Source organism: Prosopis cineraria, unplaced genomic scaffold (assembly GCF_029017545.1).
Source record: "Prosopis cineraria cultivar Desert tree isolate PC_DT_omini unplaced genomic scaffold, ASM2901754v1 PC1, whole genome shotgun sequence".
NCBI lineage: Eukaryota > Viridiplantae > Streptophyta > Magnoliopsida > Fabales > Fabaceae > Prosopis > Prosopis cineraria.
Window position 1 is genome coordinate 36,782,820 of NW_026555332.1, and position 20,319 is coordinate 36,803,138.

Here is a 20,319-nt window from a genome sequence, read left to right on the forward strand (position 1 = left end):
GATAACAACCAATCGATAAGAGAGTTTTTTTTTTTTTTTTTAATTTCTTTTCTTTTCTTCTGATAGATCCTACAGATATGTGAAATTAATGGTATTTAAAATTTTCAGTTTTTTATGAAAATTTAAAAAATCATTGAGAAGAATTGTTGATGCAGAATGGGGAAGGGAGAAGGCAGAAGAGAAGAGATTGAAAATAACAGAGAAAGATAGAAAGATAGTGAAGAGAACATAATGAGAGGAGAGAAATTCATAGGACTGGCAATTCTATAGCAATGCTTATTTAATAATTGGCATGTATAAATCAAATGTGTTAATTAAAATACTACTTTTTATATGGGAGAATGTTTTGATAAATGAAAAGATAACAACAAATGTTGAAAGATAACAATAACCTTAAATAAATGCAAAATTACAATAATAAAAACAAGATATGCCTCAATCATGAAATTCATTTTTAATATCTTCTAGCGAAACTCCAAGTCAAAAGTTTTCTTAATCTCATCAATTGTTTTACTGATTTATTAATAAATGAGAGACAAGCAAAGGGTCATTAGTGAAGTGAGTTTGCTTCCCACGGAGAAAGGGAAATTTACAATCTTTTATTGTGTATTGGATTAATGAGAACTTGAATTTGGATCAAATCCCTCATTTGAATGTATAAAAGCTTATGATCAAATCCAAATCCATCTCTTATTACATTTTCTTTGTAATTTCAAATTCACTTTTACTAGTACAAAATATAAAATTTAAAGGGTACTTTCTACATCGGTTGGAAGGCAAACAGTATAGAAAGTTAAGGTGGTAGTATTTTTATAATTTTGACAACACATATTATAGTTTTTACACTGGGTGAAAAGGAAACTGTTATAAAAAAAACTTTCTATAACAGGTGCATAGTCACCCATTGTAAAAAAACAATAACTTTCTACAGCAAGTGAAGCTCACCCGCTATAGGAAACCAAATTTCTACAATGGGTGCACGTCAACTGCTATAGAAGAACCTTTCTACAACGGGTGCAAACTACCCGCTATAGAAAGGTGCCTTTCCACAACGGGTGCAGCTCACCCGTTGTAGAAACTCTCTTTTCTATGAAAGTAGTTCAAATTTTTCTTTTTGCTTCACCGCGCGTGTGTCTCCTCCCTCATTTCCTCTTCTTTGCGCCTTCAGAACTCTCCTTCCTCCTCTCCCTTGACCGACGCCCTCTCCTTCCTCCTAGCCAGCATCTCCCTCCCCTTCCTGTACCCTCCTCCCCATCTCCCTGTCGCCTCCTCCCCTTCCTCTTCCCTCAACCCCCAACCTCTCACCCCCACCCTTACCCCTATCCCCCTCCCCCTCCTCTTCCCTACACCCCCTTCCCCATCCCCTCTACCTCCCCTTGCGGCTTTACCGCTCCCCCCTTTGCTATCATTCCCTTCACATTCCCCTCCCCCTACCTCTATTGCCTCTTCCTCCTCCTCCTCTTGCCGCTTGCTCCTCCTCTTGTTGCTGCTATCACTCTTGATTGATTAGGTATGCCTCTTAATTTTTGTAAAGATAATTTTTTATTTGATTGTATTTTTTGTTAATTTTTTTAATTTATTAGGCTAATATGTATGTATATATATATGATGATAATGATATTGATTATTGTTAGGAGTGCTATTAGTGGCTTCATAAAGCCTTATGTTATTGCATGTGATCATTAATTTAGTTTAAGATTATCAATTTTCTCTATTAAAAATTTTTAAAAGTCTTGAGAGGTCCAATTTTTAGGGGAGATTCTACCAAAATTTTTTAAAATTTATTCTTTCCTCTAAATTGTTTAAATTTAATTGTTATTGATATTGATTGTTATTGAAAATGCTGTTAATGGCTTCATAAAGCCTTAGGTTGTTGCATGTGATCATTAATTTAGTTTAAAATTATTAAATTTCTCTATTAAAATTTTTTAAAAGTCTTGGGAGGTTCAATTTTTAGGGGAGACTCTGTTAAAATTTTTTAAAATTCATTCTTTCTCCTTGAATTGCTTAAATTTAGTTTTTAAGAAGGCCTAATCAGGTTGTTTGCAAGTGGTCATTTATTTAGGAATTTAGATTTTAGAAATAGTTTGAAGGTAATAACATTAGTTATATTCTTTAGGAGTTGATATATGGATCATAGTTGGATGAATGCTAGATGAACGAGTGATGAGTATGATAATGGAGTGAAGGAATTTTTAAAATTTGCTAAAAAAAATGTTGTTGACAATAGTGTAAGGTTCTATTGTCGTTGTGTTAATTGCTTAAATGAGAGGAGATTAGGTACTGCTAAAATAAGAGAGCACTTGATTTATGATGAGATTTACAAGAATTATACGATATGAATTTGGCATGGTGAACGATTGAAAAATTATAGTAACACATCTCAATATGTGAAAATTGATAATCTAGATGATGAAATAGATATGAATGAAGATCGGTTAGAGGACATGATCTTAGGGAAGAAGCTTTTGAACGAGCACATGTGTACGATACCTTGTGCACTGACGCAGAGAAGCCTCTATACCCAGGGTGCACTAATTTTAGTTTGTTATCTGGGGTGCTAAAACTCATTACCTTAAAGGCAAGAGCTAGGTGAAGTGACCAAAGTTTTATTTGGTTGCTAGAGTTACTTCAAATAATGTTGCTGAAAGGCAATGTACTACCAAATCGTTATTATGATGCCAAGAAGATCTTATGTACAATGGGTATGAAGTATAAAAAAAATACATGCATCCCCTAATGATCGTGTATTGTACAGAAAAGAGCTTGAAGGGGAGGAGAAGTGTTTGAAATGTGAGGTACTACGGTACAAAGAGAAGGGGACTCTTGTAAAAGTCTTATGGTATCTTTCAATTATACCAAGCTTCAAGCGCTTATTTGCAAATACTAATGATGTGAAGAACTTGATATGACATAAAAATGAGAGGATATCTAATGAAAAACTTCAACATCCAGCTGATTCTCCTCAGTAGAAGAAAATTAATCAATTGTTTCTTGAATTTGGGAATAAGCCAAGAAACCTGAGACTCAAACTCTCTACTAATAGAATGAATCTTTATGGTGGTCTCAGTAGTATACATAGTTCATGGCCTGTTCTTTTAGTAATTTACAACTTATCACCTCGACTGGCATGAAATGGAAGTCATGATGCTATCCATATTGATTTCAAGACTAAAACAACCTAGAAATGATATTGATATCTACCTAAGACCTCTAATTAAAGATTTGAAAATGTTGTGGGAGGTAGGTGTGAAAGTGTTTGATATAAAATGGAAGGAAACTTTTAAGTTACATGCTATGATCTTTTATACTATAAATAATTTTCCTATATATGGGAATTTGTTCAGCTATAGTGTGAAAGGTTATAAAGCTTGTCCAATTTGTGAAGAAAGCACAAACTATCATCAACTTTAACATGGAAGGAAGACAATCCACCTTGGCTATTGGAGGTTTCTCAGACGAGATCACCCTTATCATAAATTGAAGAAAGCTTTTCATGGTCACTAAGAGCACAATCATGCTCTAGATGCTTTGACTGGGGATCAAGTGTTCGAACGGGTGAAAAACATCAATATTGTCTTCAATAAAACTAAAAAAAATTGGTGCAAAAAATATATGAAAAAAATGTCTATCTTTTTTGACCTTCCATATTGGCACAATCTTGAAGTGAGGCACTGTATTGATATTATGTACATGGAAAAAAACGTGTGTGATAGTATTACTAGAACACTTCTGAATATACAAGGTAAGATCAAGGACGGTGTGAATGTAAGATTGGATTTGAAAGAAATAGGAATACGAGAGGATTTACACCCAAGACTAGAAGGTAAGCAAACTTGTTTTCTCCCAGCCTCTCATACATTGTACAAGTCTGAGAAAATAAGTTTTTATGAGTGTTTACATGGAATTAAAGTTTCTTTGGGGTATTCTTCAAATATTGGGATGCTTGTGTCTGTGAATGAGTTGAAACCGATAGGCTTAGAGTCTCATGATTGTCATATCTTAATGTAACAACTATTACCTTTAGCTATTCAAGGCATATTAAAAGAAGATTTAAGACTTACGATAACTAGACTCTGTTTTTTTTTCAATGCTTTATGCAGTAAAGTTATTGATCCCTATAAACTAGAAGAGTTAGAACAAGAAGCTTGTATGATTTTGTGCCAACTTGAGATGCACTTTCTTCCTACATTTTTTGACATTATAGTTCACCTAATAGTGCATCTAGTGAGGGAGGTAAAATTGAGTGGCCCTGTTTATTTATAATGGATGTACCTAGTTAAGAGATACATGAAAATACTAAAAAGGTATGTCAAGAATTCATATCGACCTGAAGTATTAATAGTTGAAAAATATGTTGCCGAAGAAGCCATGGAATTTTGTTCCAATTACTTGTCAAATACAGAATCAATTGGACTTCCTAAATCTCATCATGAGAAGAGACAATTAAGTCAAGGCACACGTGGAGTGTCAATAAAGAGCATGAGTCATGATGAATTACAAGAAGTATATTTATATTTTGAATAATATTGATGAAGTTAAAGATTACATTTCTTCTCACAAAAAACTTCTAAAGGCAGAAAATTATTAAATGAAAATGACTAAACAAAGGTTGTTGAAAGAGCATAATAACACTTTTGTAGATTAGTTCAAGTAGAAAGTTTTGAATGAAAGTGGAATTTCTGATACAATTAAATGGTTGGCAAGACGTCCTAACTTTGATGTTATATGTTGGAGTGCGTACGATATTAATAGGTATTCTTTCTACACAAAGTCCTTGGATGAAAAGAGTGCAATGCAAAATAGTGGGGTTATGATAGTGGCTGAAGCCGTTCACTTCTCTAGCTCAAAAGATAAGAAACCTAAACTAGCAGCAAGGACTTATTTTAGGATTATTGAAGAGATTTGGAGGTTGATTATATAAAATTTAGAGTTCTTATTTTCAAATACAAATGGGTTGACATCAACAATATTCATGATGATAAGTTATGATTTACAATGGTTAATCTTAAAAAACTAACTTATGGGGATGAGCTATTTATCATGGCAGACCAAGTTAAACAAGTTTTCTATGTGACAGATCTAGAAAATAAAAATTGATCAATAGCACTGAAAGGAAAAATGATGATTGATAGTGATAATAATCAAGAATCAAGCTTCGATATTTTTGAAACCCCTAGTTTCTCATCAGGGCTACCAATTTTAAATATAGTAAATGAAGTAGATGAAGAACATGCCACAAGAAGTGATCATCATGAAGGAATATGGGAGAATATCCCTATATGAATTTAGTTTTTAAATTAAAGTATGTTTTCTAAGTTCAATAAATTTATATTATGTTTTATAACTATCTTATATTTGTTTATTTTTCTAATTAATTTAATTTATATGAATTAATAGGAACATGGAGTATTAGAGTGAACAATGATGACACTCAGAGCCAACCCACTATTGGCAAGCCACTTAGTGATGACTCGAGTCAAGGTACCCTTAGTGAGAGCCAGTCTGTGAGGAAAGGTAGATGTGGCACACAATTAAGAGATTTGATGTTAAGTAGGAGTGTTGGCACAGGTTACCAATCCAATTTGATCAAAAATGAAATTCGATAGGGGAACATAAGGCCAAGTTTGTTAGTTTTCTTAGCCTCCCATCTCGTACCAAGCCCTCTATTGTATTTGAGGACTAGTTTCATATGCCAAAATGTGTAAAGGACCAGATATGGGAAAGTATTCAAGTACGTAATTAATTTATGCATGTAGTTATATATCATTGTTAAAATATTGATTATCATCTTGTGTTTTAATTGCAGCTCACGTACAATATTCCTTTTAATCAAGATTGCCGACACAGGTTGATTTCCTACCGTGACATGTGCTGGAAAAATTTTAAGACTGATTTTGCAAGGAGATATATCCATATTAAGGTGTCAGAGGGTCAAGCTCATCCTAATCCTCTCGACACATACCAGTTCCTTGATAAAGATACTTGGCAAGAATTTGTCAGGATTCAAACTTTTAAAAAAGCTTTGGCCTGTTGATTTCTAATTGATTTAAGTTTTGTTTAGTTTTACTTCAACTATAAATTTAAAATTCATTTTTTTAACAAGAAAAATGGGCTAAAGGGTAGGAAATTGCTCGACAAAGTCAATGCCCCCATACGCTGTCTTATGGGCTTTATGCTAGGGCTGATAATATATTGATGGTACAGAAACAGAAGAAGAGAGAAGAAAAAGCTAAGTTCAATCTTCCATACTCCTTTCTCCACCATCCCCCATCTCCCGAGAGGAAAAATGGAGATTTGGACACCAATACAAAAAAGGAGGCAAAAAAGGCTATACAAGCGAGACGGCGCACAAGATTACTGAGAGGATTATAAGTAATATTATTATTTCTTGTCCCTTTAAATTTCTACACAATTATATATAATATTAATTATTTTTATGTTACAGGATGCTCTTAAGGAGCAACAAGCCTAAAGAAGTTTCATTTTAAAGGGCAAAAATGATATCTTGATAGTTGCAACAGGAAAACCAGAGCATCCAGGTCATGTGAGGGGCGTTGGATATGGTGTGGGCACAAGAGACTACTTTGGAGCACCTTTATCCCCAACTCAGGAGGTGTAGTGACTAGAGAAGAGCTTGAAACAGTGATATCCACTGTGAGACAGCAAACTAAAGAAGAATTTGAAGCTTCATTCGTAGCCCAACTTTTACAAATGAAGGAGCAAATGAAGGAGGAGATGATGAGCATGATGAGCTCATGATAAGAGATGCCTACTGAACCAATTCATACGTCTCCTAAATTTCATAGCACAAAAAGAAGTAATGTTCTTGAGCGTGTGTCAGAGGGTCCTTCTGGTGACAACATTGGTGAACCATGGGAGATGTTTCTAGAAGATCCTAATAGATGCTTGGTTGCTCTTAGTAGTATTTACAACTTGGGGTCAACCATCCACTATAAGCAAATTCAAGATTATCAAGTTAGAGTGGTTGTTGAATATCCAAAAGTACCAAACGCATTGGTTCTATTCCCTACTGATGAGGTGAAGACTGTACCAGAAGCTATTGGCAATTTTATCCTATGGCTCAAAAAACTTGTGAATATGGTTCAACCTGTGATATGTAATTTTATTATGTTTCAGCTTTCCTAAAATATTTTCTTACTAACTATTTCTTTTTTTTTATTATGTATAATAGCTTTTCTCGCTAAATCTCTTGAAACTGCTGGAACCGGCGTTAACTCCACACCAATGAATGATCTTAATGGCGTATGATCTATCATTGAAACTTAAAGATTTAGAAATGGATTTGGAGGTTGCAGGTAAGAAAGACATGATAGTGACAATTGAATGGGAAGATTTGCTTGGACTTTTGTCAAATAATCAGCTTATCACACCACAAATTGAACTATTTATGATGTAAGTTTGTGTTTCTTTAATGAAATTAACTTAATTATCAAGTCTAGTGATCTAACACAATTGTATTACTATAGGTACCTTTATCATTTGTGCATCACATCGGGTAAAGCTGATAAGTTCGATTCCTTTACCCACATCACATGATAGAAAAAGGGAATCCTCTGGAGTTAAGGGCCCAGTATCTCTAGCAAAGAATATGTAAAGTCAAGAAAGATGTTTTTATGGCTCCATATGTGCACTCATAAGGATCAATTTGTAATTAATAGTTTTTTCGATGTAGATTTACTTTAACTCATCATATTTTACAGGGACCATTAGCAGTTGTTTATTCTTTCAATGAAGAGCAATACTATTGTCTTCTTATGTTCCTTCCATTACAAAGTTGGGAAGGAAATGAAGAAGACGATAGACTCGTAAGTATATTTGTGCAAAAATATTTAATATAATTTACACTAAATATTTTAGTTACTAACTTAGTGATCTTGAATATAGAGCAATAAAAACATATCAAAATGTGGTCTTGCAAAAGCATGGACATGAGCTTAAGGATCCCACATGGATCGAGCCAAAGGTAATGCTATACTTTATGAATATGTTCAATTATTAAGATTTTTTATTGATTTCTTATGATTTATTCTTATACAGAGCCGTAGACAACCAGTGAAGATGAATTTGTGCGGCCTATATGTGATGAGACATATGCTCAACATTATCACATTAGGCATGACTGAATTTACAAAAGAGGTAAATATATTTTTAAGAGTTTTATTTTATTATGTTATTTGATAGCACATAATAAGTCTCTTTTACAAATTATACTTTAGATGTTTGCCAATTCCAATCCATTCCCCGAAGCTGAAACTGAATATATCCACATACATTGGGCAACTTATTTTGGGGAGAATTGGTAAGTTTTGTAGAAAGTTTCATACAATTTAAGAAGTTTGTTAGCTGTAGACAACTTTTGACACAATGTTTTGGATAGCTCAATATATAGTTTTTAGATAGTTTATAGATAAATTTAAATTTTATATTAAAAATTGTAAATAAATTGTGCTGTCTGATTTGGTTGTGGTAATTTTTGTGTACCGAGTAAGGTAAATTTAAAAATACAGACATTTATTTTAAAAACAAAATACACTTTTTATAGTGGTTATTACCATAACCGATATAGAAATTACTATTCTACATTTGTTAATGTAAAAACCGGTTTAAAATAGCAAACTTTCTACAGCAGTTGGAATTTCTAACGGATGTACAAAGTTCCAACCACTATAAAAAGTCCACTTTCTACAACGGTTGTGTTCCAACCGCTGTAGAAAGTGCTCCGGTTTTTAATTTTTTAATCATTGATTTATTTTCTACATCGGTTATGGTTAGCTGATGTAAAATATGTATTTTTTACAACAGTCGTATAACCAACGTAGACTTTCTACATCCCCTATAACAATATCGCCTATTTAACCATTATAAAGTCATTTTTAACTACTGTAAAAAGTTATTTTTGTAGTAGTGTTTATACTCTAGTAATTTGAAATTACAATCACTTTAAATACTTGTATTTTTTTCTTATTTCTCATCGATTGAAAAATATAAGTAAACTTATCACTTTTAATTTTTCATTTTCATTTTGAATCTCAACTCATCTCTATTCTTCATTTGAAATTTCTTTAAAACTACCCAAACAAAGGATCTTAAATACTAAATTCTAAATGTGAGATTGAAAATGCAAGATTTTAAATATAAAAGCCAAATTCCAATCCACTAATCTAAACACTACCTTAATAAAACTAGGGAAAATTACTCCAAGGTGCCTCAGGGATTCTAAATATAATACAATAAGGTCCCTTAAAATGGACAAATTACTCTCAACTCCTAAATATTTTATTTTAAATATATTTTATGTTTAATTTTTAAAATGTCCTTACTTTTCCTTTTTAATTGAAATGGACAAATCATTAGTTCTAACCAAATATCGACTGCCAAAGCTCTAATGTCGGCAAGTAAATTATTAGTCATAAATGGTGTTTGAAGGCACCATGTCACGAGGCTAGTATTTCGACTTGTGTGGCACTTAGACAATCTTTATTGAAAGTTGCTAAGTAAGCCTAACTCATAAAAAAAGAGGATGCTTGGCTAAGTTAAGGAAAGGAAAAGCTTGAGGGCAAAGGATAGTTGAGAGAGCTTAAGGAATGTGAGAGTAGTATTGCTTTGAGAACTCAAGATGAATTACAAATGAAGAGGAGTGAGGTATTTATAGACCTCCCCTTGATTCTAGAAAATTCCTACCTCCTTAATAGACGGTGAAGATTAAATCGATCCTACAGTTACAATTAATTCTCTAGAATTCTCTCCTAGATATTTACAATAAATATCTAGATATTTACGTGGAAATATCTAGAGGCAATATTAAAATATTGAGGCTAGAATTGAGTAGATTTCTCTAGAATGTTCTTGCACTCTCTAACACTCTTAAGGTTATTCAGGAGCCTTCTGGAGGGTTTTGGAATGTTCCAAACCTCCTTAACCTCATGAAAAGTCACGAATCGTGACATTCTCTCCTACTTAATTTTGTGACGCTCTTGTCATGCCATCCTCCTTGTAGTGTTAAATTTGGTCTGTGAATTGCCACAAGAGGTCTTCACATTCCCAACTAGCTTTAGAGTCTGGTTGACCCTTCTACTTGATTAAATACTCAGTGTAGTTGAGAACTCCTCTCTTTTTGATCACCCTGTCGGCAAGGATTTCTTCTATCTCCTTGTGGTACTCGATGACAACTACTTTTGGTGCTCTCTTAGAGATACCTCGAGATGGGTCTTCTTCATCTTTGTAATATTTCTTCAAGAGACAAACATGGATGACAGGATGAATCTTAAGCTTGGGAGTGAGTTGTACCTAATACGCAACCTTTCCCATACGTTTGATAATAGGGAAAGGGCCTACATATCTCCTAATCAAGCCTTTATAAGACTTTACATAGTGACTTGAATTGATTCAGCAATAACTTTGCCATGATCAAGTCACCAACTTGAAACTCAACGAGGTGTTGATTCTTGTCTACCCACTTCTTCATTTTATCGGAGGCTTTATCCAGGCATGCATGAGTAATGTTGGCTTCTTCTTGCCATTCCTTGGTAAACTTATAGGCAGTTGTATTGTCTCCCTTATATGGTGTGGCAAGTGCATTAGGGGTTAAAGGTTGTTGGCCAGTAACTATCTCAAAAGGTTTCTTACCTGTCGACTCACTTCACTGCAAGTTATAAGAGAATTGGGCCACATCAAGCAACTTAGCTCACATAATGTTAAAGTAGAGCTCTAACAAAGTGTTGATCTACTCTGTTTGTCCATTACTTTGAGGATGAAATCTTGTTGAGAAGTTCAAGTTTATTCCTAAGAGCTTGAAAAGTTCTCTCCAGAATTTCCTAATGAATCGGGGATCTCGATCACTGATGATACTTCAAGGAATCCCCCATAGCTTTACAACATACTTGAAAATAAGTGTGCCACTTCATCAACTTTACAATCTGTAAGGGCTAGTATAAAGGTGCCATATTTGCTGAATCTATCAACCACCACTACAATACCCTCACATCCTTCAAACTAAGGGAGAGCAACTATAAAGTCCATTAAGATACTCTCCCATGGTCTTTTAACCATCAACAAAGGTTTGAGTAGACCAGTAAGATGTTGTTGTTCAACCTTATCTTGCTAGCATACTAAGTAGGTCCTCACATATGCTTCAACATCATCTTGTATATGTAGCCAGTAGAAGTAATTTTGTACGAGAGCAAGTGTTCGTGCCATACTTAGATGTCCAGCCCACATGGAATCATGATACTCTTTTAGGACATCCTTTCGAAGGTTGCCCTATTTTGGCACATAGGCTCAGTTCCTAATGGCATAGAGTATTCCATCATTCACCCAGAATCTTCGAGTCTTATCATATATAGCAAGGTTTACTAAGTCGCTTGTAGTAAAGTCTTGAGACATACCTTCCTTGATCCATTCAAGGAAGTCATTCTAGGGCATACTCACTATGAGAGTAGCTAGCTCGGCTTTTCTACCTAATGTATCTGCCACCACATTTGCTTTGCCTGGCTTATACTCTAACCAATTATCAAACTCAATAAGAAAATATTACCAACAAGCTTGCTTCGAGCTGAGCTTCTTTTATGTTTAAAAGTAGCTCGTAGTGACATTTTCTGTCATTATAATAAACTTATTTCCAAGCAAGTAGTGACGCCAGGTTCAAAGAGAATGAATAATGACAGACTCTCTTTTTCTTGCACCGTTTAATACCTCTCTGTGTCATTCGGCTTGCGGCTCTCATACGTAATAAGGTTTCTTTGTTGCATTAACACATCCCTTATTGCAAAGTCTAAGGCATCGGTATATACCTCAAAAGGCTTGGAGTAGTCGGGCAAAGACATGACAGGCTCTTGCACAACCTTCTTCTTTAGCTTTTCAAAAGCATCCTGGCAATCTTGCATCCATTGCTAAGATCTATTTTTCTTAAGTAAATTTGTTAATGGAGCAGCAATTGTTGAATACTACTTGATAAACTGATAGTAGTAGTTTACCAAACTAAGGAATGATCATAGCTTTAAGACCTTAGTAAGAGGTTGCCATTCTTGAATGGCTCAAACCTTAGCTAGGTCCTTCATGAACTTTCCATCCTTGATCTTATGCCTTAAGAATTCCACCTCTTGTTTAGCAAAAGAATATTTGTCTAACTTGATATAGAGTTCGTGATCAAAGAATACCTAGAAGACTTTCTTCAAGTACTGAGCATGCTCTTCAAGCATATTGCTATACACCACGATGTCATTCAAGTGTATCACCATAAATTAGTCTAAATAAGGGTGGAACAACTTGTTAATGAGCATGCAAAATGTTGCTAAGACATTCATCGGTCCAAAGGGCATGACAAGAAATTCGAATGCTACATATCTTGTCACGTAGGTTGTCTTTGATTCGTCACCTGTGGCGATGCGTACTTGAAAATACCTTGATTGAAGATCAAGCTTAGAGAAGTACCTGGCCTTTCTAAGCTAATCAAACAGGTCAGTGATCAAGGGCCTATAGTCAATGCACATCCATAACGATCTATCCTTCTTCTTTTGGAAGAGGACTGGAGCACCATATAGGGCCTTGGATGGTTGGATGTACCCAGAATCAAGGAGGTCATAGAGTTGTCTCCTTAATTCAGCAAGTTTTAGAGGTGACATATGGTAAGGTGCCAAGGCAGGTGGTTTACTATTAGGCTCTAACTTGATTTGATGATCTACCTCCTTTTTAGGAGGTAATTTCTTCATCAACTCATCAAGTATGACATGCTTGTACTCCTATAGTATCTCTTGGATGTAAAGTGACAAGGCTTCCTGTGGGGTAGTTGTGCAATTTTCTTCCTCAACTAATGAATGTATGCTGGGACATGTCCTTCTAAATTCTTGAGACCCCTCTTAAATAAATTATAGGTTTGGATTTATCCAAGCACTTCAAAGGGATCACTCGAATCATGTTGGAATCGATGAACACCATAGACTTAGCTTCAGGGATAGGAAAGGCATGTGCTTTACAAAAGAAAGCAAGTCCCAACACAACTTTAAAATCATCCATAGGGACAATAGTAAAGTCTAGCATACCTTACCAGTCCCTGATCTTCACCTTCACATCCTTGACAATTTTAAGGACTTGTTTGGCTGGGGAGTTTACCTCCTTGATGGTACCTTCTCCCTTGTTGAGTTAGATGCCCAATCTTTTCGCTTCCTCAACCTCCATGAAGTTGTGAGATGTTTCTATGTTGAGCATAGCATAGGCAGACTTACCTTTAATGGCAATATCAACATAAAGCAAACCCTTCTCTTCCTTCTTAGATGTAGAAGAGTCTAATCAATGCATTCAAGTGTTAGAGAGAACCAAGGTCAACCTGTTGCTCCTTATCTCACCTTTTCTTCATTTTAGCAACCAAGGCATTCATAGCCTTGTGATTAGGGCAGTTGCGAGTCCATTATGGACCATTGCATACGAAGCATAGCTTCGATAGCTTTGAGGCATCACACTTGGTTGAAGATGGCTTATCCTATTTAGAACTTCCACCAAAGGATTTACCACCATCCTCACGATCAAAACTCTTCTTTTATCCTCCTTTGTTTCCCTCACTCTTATCAAGATTAGACTTCTTGGTCCTAATAGAGTAGTCAATTAGGCACTCGGCAACTAAAATTGCCTCATTTAGAGTTTGCACCTTGCATCTGTCGAGCTTTACTCTAGTCCAGTCTTTGCATCCATCTATGAAGTCGAAAAGAGCCTCCTTATCGAATAAATTCTCAATCTCGAGTATGATGGTAGTAAACTCTTTGATGTAGTCAAGGATACTATTAGTTTATCTCAACCTACAGAGCTTACCTCGAGCCTCTATCTCAGTATTGTAGGGAACAAAGTGCTTTTGGAGTTCTAACTCAAACAGCTCCTATGTGTTAAGAGTGCAAATGCCCTTCTCTTGCTTGGCATGCTTTCTACGCCACCATAGTTAAACTGTATCCTAAAGGAAAGTTGAAGCTTTTTTTATTCTAATCAAGTCATTAGTCACTCACACGGCCTCGAAGTACTGTTCTAGGCTAAAGAAGAAGTTCTCCACAACTATAGCACTACAAGCCCCATTGTACATTACTGGCTTGGGAACTTTCAAACCTTGAGAAATGGTGTTTGAAGTACTACCACTAATAGGGCTACTTACACGATGATAAGATTCTCACTCATGGCAAATCTCATTCATTTGAGAGTGTAAACCTCACAACTCATCCTCGACATACTTATGAAGGTCGATGAGATCATGTGTATGGGAATGAATGTCCTTCCCCATATTACGGCCAAGTTCTTCAATCATCGACTTGGCAGCATGTTTAACCTCAACATTCTCTTGGATGAGATTACTTAGTTGATTGTCGAGTTTCCCCATAGTGCATCTCACAGTCTCCATGTAAGATTCCAAGCTAGCAACACGGGGTTCAAGGGACTCACCTGCGGGAACCTTACTCCTGTTTCGCTTAGACTTAGGATGAGCTTGCTGTTACACTTCTACGCCAATAACGTTTCCTTTCTTGGTTGCCATTGCACAATACCTTCCTCCAAGTATGACAATAAAACCAGGCTCTGATACCAACTGTCATGGGGCTAGTCTTTCAACCCATGCGACACTTAAACAATCTTTACTGAAAGTTGCTAAGTAAGCCTGACTCGTAGAAAAGGAGGATGCTTGGCTAAATTGAGGAAAGAGAAAGTTTGAGGGCAAAGGATAGTTGAGAGAGCTTAGGAAATGTGAGAGTAATATTGCTTTGAGAACTCAACATGAATTACAAATGAGGAAGGGTGAGGTATTTATCAACCTCCCCTTGATTCTAGAAAATTCTCACCTCCTTAATAGACGGTAGAGATTAAATCGATCCTACAGTTACAATTGATTCTCTAGAATTCTCTCCTAAATATTTACAACAAATATCTAGATATTCACGTGGAAATATCTAGAGGCAATATTAAAATATTGATGCTAGAGTTGAGTACATTTCTCTAGAATGTTCTTGCACTCTCTAGCACTCCTAAAGTTATCTGAGAGCCTTCTGGAGAGTTCTGGAATGTTCCAAACCTCCTTAACCTCGTGAAAAGTCATGAATAGTGACAATCAGCTCTTGGATCCCAAAAAGAATACACACCGTTAAGCCAATGAAACCTTTATATGTAAAAACACACACAAAATTTATATATATATAAATATATATATATATATATATATTTTACTTGGGGAGGAGAGACAATGTTAGTGAAATTATATTTAATAGTTACTAATATAGAATTTACTTATTATTCATGATAGATGACTTGTTAATAGAGAATATGCTTATTTAATAATTATTTATGTATAAGGTACTTGTTATTCATGTTGGGTGATTTGTTAATAGAGAATATGCTTGTTTAGTAGTCACTAATAAGCAAGATACTTGTTATTCATGTTAGATGACTTTTTAACAGAGAATATGCTCATTTAGTGGTAGTCACTAATATATAAGGTACTTTTCATTCATGTTGAGTGACTTTTTAGTGATGGAGAATATGCTCATTTAATAGTTACTAATGTAGAAAGTATTTGTCATTCATGTTGTGTATCTTACTTTTCCTATTTTTAATAGGAGTAAAGTTGAAAAAAAAATTACTTTAAGACATATTTAATGAATTAACTGTCATTCTTTTTGATGAAATAATTGAAAATACCTTATAATAGAGACCAGAAAAGTATAATAATTATGTCTAAAAATAAAAAAAATTGGACTAAAATATCATGTGTTAATCAACATAAGCATGACTTAATTGTTTCTTCTTAATGTAAATTATAAGAGGTAATTTAAAAAATCATAATAAATACTTATTGATACCATTGCTGTTAAATTCTTAAGTTGACTCTTTATTATTGTTATATTTTTAGTTTACAAAATCATGTTAATTCACTTATAAAGTTAGACTAGATACAAATTCAGTTAAACTCATGTTGACCTCTGAGTTTACCATTATTTATATTTATAGCTTATAAAATCATGTCAACTCGTTCATAAACTCAGACAAAATGCAAATTTAATTAAACTTATTAAGCTCGTCATTTTTTGACCAAGTAAAGTGAGTTAAGTTTATACTATGTAGAGATATGACCATATTCAAATAAAAATAAAACTTAACAAGAAAAAATTTCTATAAATAAAAAAAAAAGTATCAAAAATAAGTTGTCATATTTTGAAATTTATAAATATGTTTAAATAAAATTATAATCATATTTTATATTTTAATTATTTAATTATATATTTTTAATAGTTATTTATTAATAAAGGTAAAATTTTAAAAGTTTGTGATCCAAGTTTGTGATTTGAATTTACATTCTCATTATAAATTTACTTAAACTCACAAGTTTGATAATTTTAATTGAGACTTATAAAAAAAACTAATTAAAAGTGACACTTTTGTTAACAAATAAAAACGGGGGAGCATAATTTATACTCCTTGTAGTCTTATTTTTAAGATATTTTTAAAAAATAATTTTTTATTCAAAATACAGGATACCTTATACTAATGAAATTATTTTTTTAATTTATTCTTTCTTAATTAATATAAAAATATTTAATATAGTTATTTTATTATTTAAAATTAAGTGTAAACGTGAAAGCACCTCTTACCTTTTTATGATATGAAAAAGTTAATTTTTTTTAAATGTATAAAACAATTAAAAATATTTTATAATAAATACATGAGCAAGTATTTGTTTTGTATGATTTCAAACATAATGTCAGAATGTCTGCAAAGTCAACAGTATGTAGTTCCCCAACTCGATCTTCTCGCACGTAATGGTTAATTCAAAGGTCCTTGGTTCCCAAAAAATACAAAGTCAAAGGTCCACATGGCGAGTTTTCAGAAACCTCAAAATGGTCAGCGTTGAAACTGTAAACAGATCCAGGTCCAGCTGTTCCTTTTCCAACTTCATCCTTTTTTAATTGATTGATTGATTGATTAATGATAACAGAATTAATAACTTTATTTGTTAATGTTGAACTCTTCAAAATTAGCCTGTCTCTGTTCCAAATTCAACACAAAGCTTACTTCAAGGTTTCGCACATATAGTATATCTAATCTGGTCTATGAAATGAAACAATTTTGAAGTTAGCCACCTCTTCCCACGTTATGGCAGCTGGATTTAATCATAATTAGCATAATTTGTGCCGTTAATTTGTCATAATTATTTAAATCATATATTCAGTCAACTATTGGCTCAATCGATTAAAAAGAAAACAAAGAAAATGCAGAGAGGATATTAATAGTTTGATTTGAAAAGGTTTTCATTTGTATCTTTAATAAATTTTTTAAATGCACCCTTTTTTGTGTATGACTGTATTAATTAAATGTTTTTATTCAAGAATATAGGTGCTCCCTCCATTTTTAAATTTGGACAAAATAATCCATATAATTAATGAAACAAATTTATTTCATAAAAATAAACATTGATTTTATGAGAGACAATTTGAAAAAAATGTGATAAATGCTTTTCAAAATTTTATATTTTTGTTTATAAATAAAAACAAAGAAACACAGTAAATTTTGCTATATTCAGAAACAGATGAAGTACACTACAAGCAATTATCTAGCTGTTACTTGAATAACAAAACTACCCATGTCCTATACAAGTCAATTCTGATTACCTTACTAAAATACCAAACTTAATAACACTAGCTTGTGTTTCATGTAACAACATGTTTAAAATATTGTTGGCTGGTTGATTAGTTAGGTGTTGAGTTAAAAATATAAAAAGAAAATTGGTAGTCAAATTATTGATGTCCAAAAAAGAAAGAATTTTTCAGTTTTTCTTTATTAAATACATTACCTTTAAAAACATTTTTTCTATCATATATAATGTTTTCCTCAATTTATAAAAAATGCAAAAGGATAGAATTAACAAAAAAAATTAATAATACACATTTTATGCAAAGTGACATATAAAAAGGACTATCAACTTTTTTGGGAATGTAACTTACATATAAAATTGGATGGAGTAAACTATGTCCGGCCAAAAAGAAAACTAATTTATGACATAGGAAAATATTGATTTTGGATTTTATTATTATAACAAAAATGATTTAAAAAATTAAATTTAATATGTCAATATCAAAAAATATTTTATCAACATTTAAAAAAATTAATGCAAATTTTATTAATAAAATTAACAATATTAAGACTAAAAGATTGAAAAGACACTTTTTAAAATTAAAAAATAAAAATAAAATATTGTGCAAAGTTAAAAAAAAATACATTAGTATAAGAAAGGGAGAACCAAGAGCATGTTTGATTACCTATTTTCAAAAACAATTTTTTATGTTGAAAAAAATTAAAAAAAATGTTTTAAAATTCATTTTTTATTATTTATTCTGAAAAAAATTAAAAATAGTTTTGGAAAACTAAAAATAAGAATATTTTGTAAATGTTTTGTTACTATTTGTTCAACAAAACTAGAGAAAAAAACATAAAATATCACTTTTTTATTAATGAAAATTATTTAATAAAATAAATTATTATTTTACCCTTGTTTCTTAATTTAGACATATTTTTCAAAATAATGATTCAAACAGAATTTTTTCATTTTTTGTTTCCAAAGTTTTGTTCTTAAAAAAACTACTGTACAATTTTTTTTTTAATAACATAAAAACGAAAGCAGAATGAAACAAGTCTCATGCCTTGCTCTTTTCCAAGTTTTTAATGTTTTTCTTAGTATTAATTATATATATATATATATATATATATATAATTTATACATTTTTCCTTTTCATGAAATTTGTAAAATCCTCATACTATATAGTATATACTTCCTCTGATTTAAAATATAAGCTTGTTCTTCCACTATCTTAATCCAAAGTATAGACAACTTATAGCATTTGTCAAAACAAATTTCATTTTACTCATTATATTTATTAAATTGCTTATATTTGTGTTTGTAAATTTATTATCTTTTTCTCACTCATCATAAATTAAAACTAATAATAAAAAAGTATGTATTATTTTCATGACAATAAGAATTTTATTTATATATAAATTATTATTAAAAGATATTTATATCTTGGATTACAGAGTGTGTTTTTTAATCTCGAACTTGCTTCATACTTAAATATTGGCTTCATTGTTAAAAACATGGTGGTTGGATCATACGAAAATCCATGTATCTGATAAACCAATAAAAATCATATGGGTTATAAACCGGCCACCTCCACACCGTGTGGCTTTTCCATATGGGTTTCGCACAATGCTAGGGCCCCATTATAATAAAGGGATGTATATATAACAATTAAAAAAATAACAATAAAATTTTATTAAAATATATAAATAACAATCAAATTTTTTAAAGTATTATAATTCATGTAAAGATACTTGATACTTTTTTTTACATTAATAATTTTAAATTAAATAATTAAATTGTCTCTAATTTAAAATAAAAATAACAAGTTTGGCTTCACTTTTCAAATCACAGTTTTTATTGTGTAAATCAAAAAAATTAAACAAAAGTTTATAACTTTTCATATAAATTTTTTTATGATTGATAAATAAGTTTTAAAAATAATTAATCTTAATCATAACTTTTGTTTAAGTAATCATAACTCTAATTTTGTGAATCACAATAATTGAATAAGAAATCACAACTTTTCATATAAGTCCGTTATTTTTTACCTTAAACAAAGGATAATTTAGTCATTTAATCTAAAATCATCAATATCAAAAAAGTATATCTAGGGATTTTAGAAAAATTATAACATTTTAAGAGACATGCTTGCCATATACTTTCTCCGTTTAAAAATGTAAGACATTTTTTGAAGAGTTGAATATTAAAAAATGTAAGAAATTTTTAGTCTTTCGAGATGTAATCATTATCTTTTTTTTTTAAAAGTGTCCTTATTGATAATAACTTTATATTTATTGTAAAATGTTTAATAGAAGTAAATATAAAAGATAGGATTAATTGAAAATAAGTAATTACTTTATTGGGAGGTAAGATTCGATTAAAAATATCTTATATTTTTTGAATAAAAGGAGTATACATTTGGGTGAGATTTTATTGTTATTTTTTCTATAATAATTCCTACCTAATATTTTTATATTAAGGGAATAAAAATATAATGTTACACGTCCCCTTATTCTCAAGGCAAAAAAAAAAAAAAAACATATATCCCTTGTTCTTCCCTCCCAAAAGTTGTGGCAAGTAACAATCACGTTATTAATATTTATATATCAATAAAATATTTACATGTCAAGAAACAAAAAAAATTATTTACATGTCAAACATTCATTTCTTGACTCACACACTAATTAGAGAGATAGTCAAAA